Genomic DNA, 2,149 nt, shown 5'->3' on the forward strand with positions numbered 1-2,149 from the left:
TATTTTTTTTTATTATTCAAAATAATAAATATTATTAAGTTTTTTTAGGTATAATTTGCACATCTATACTTACACACCCACCCACCCACCCAAATTTCCCTTGAGGCAATTGCCTCAAAAAATGACTGTTCGGCACGCCACTGGAGATAGGTACAACTGAGTAATAAATGCTTATAAAAAGATATTCAAAATATATGCATTTTGGTAACACATAGGTAATATGAATACTAGTATAATACTAGTACTAGCAGTATTATGAATTCTATTTAAAGTAAAATTTTCAATCAAGTTTTCAAACAAGTGACGACACCTTATCAATACACCTTGCTATCAATACACCTTGAACAATATATCACAGAATAGATGAAATTATGAAATTTCATCTATTCTGTGGTAATATTTTCAATCAAGAGCATAGACCTTAAGGTCTATGATCAAGAGTGTATACGTATAGGGGTCAGAGTACAGACTACAGAGTGACGACACCTTATCAATACACCTTGTTTTTGGACAAAAGTTTATCACTTATATTAATAATTGATAAGATATGATGTTGATAGTAGTTATTGGTACGCGTTATTGGAACTAGCTAGTAGCTGCGGTGATCCGCTATTTCCAGTGCCGGCGCTAGGTATTGCAGGGCCCTGGACATAGGTAATAGCCTTTAGGTTCTCAGAGGGGGGTGAAAATCTATATACTAATTAAAATGTTTACGTAGGTATATATATATTTTTACGTAGGTACTGTTTATGTTTCGTTAAAATTAAAATTATTAAAACAACTGTACCCTATTAAAAAAAAAAAATTTGAATTTTACAAATTTATTACAGTTGTAGACCACTAAGTGGTTACAAGTCTTGTAATATTGTTGATATGTTTCGTTACACAACGCTCGTCAACGGTCACGGTGATACTGATTACACAGCAGTAAAGATAAACAACAGCTACTATAAAGTACAAGGCACTACAAGTTATTTATAAATACTAAAATTGTAAATTTTTATAGCTGGTCTACAATTGTAGACCACACGCCTTACGAAGGGTTAATATCTAAGTACGTGACCGCGGCAGGCAGAATAATGCAATATACGACGGTAGACAATAAATATTAAAACTAATCCTGATCCCTGATACACTATAAATACTCACGCAGTACCTATATTTAATACGGCTATACTCTAAACTTAAGTGTAATAATAATTTCATAAAATAAAAACTTACTCTTGTGATATGCAGAAATTTTTGAAAAAATACAGGAACTGCACAAAGCGGACTGCGGTCAATTAATACTCAATTAATGACCAACTGAATTTAAGTTAGATAATCAAATAAATATTTTAAGAATAATATAGCTTTGTCCCCTTCTATAATACGGCGATACAGGCATACAATACGCGGAGGAAAGCCTTTCCAAATAAAGAACAAAGAAAACAATAACCATAGAGATCATAAATATTTATATTATTATATTTATATTGTTTTCCAAATAACTGGTGATAGGCATAATATAGATTTATAATTGGTTGATATAAAATGTCAATGTGTCCCAAGGTATTCGTATTAAGATGATAATTAAAAATCACGGGGCCCTTTAACAAGCGCGGGGCCCTGGACAAATGTCCCATTTATCCTCCCCTAGCGCCGGCACTGGCTATTTCGCTCGTAAAAAATAAAAATAATCACCTAGCTTTAAAGTTTAAATAGCATAGACATATTAATATGTCTATGTTAAATAGACACCAAACTTCACACACGTAAAGAAGTTGCGGCGCCAAAAAAATAAGTTAAACCCAAAAAACCATCATGTTTTTGAGAACTTAATAATATAATTAATAATGAATGGGCAATGTGGGCATGTGACATGTGGCATTTTATATATTAAGACTAGTCCGGGATCGAATGAGTGAATAATAATTTTTTCATTGGATAAAGGATTAGTTAATTTATCAGAGACAGATATGTGGCTCTGCAACGGAAACATTAAATTGATTTTGTTTTTCAGTTATATGTTATTAGAATTAAAAAGTATGATACATTTATTATATCAATATTTTGTTTACTTAAAAAAAAACTCATGGTACGTATGGGGAAAAAAGTCCCGGAAAAAAGTCCCGATTAAAAATATATTAAAATTAAAGAATAAATATGT

Source organism: Acyrthosiphon pisum, chromosome A1 (assembly GCF_005508785.2).
Source record: "Acyrthosiphon pisum isolate AL4f chromosome A1, pea_aphid_22Mar2018_4r6ur, whole genome shotgun sequence".
In the NCBI taxonomy this organism is placed as follows: Eukaryota; Metazoa; Arthropoda; class Insecta; order Hemiptera; family Aphididae; genus Acyrthosiphon; species Acyrthosiphon pisum.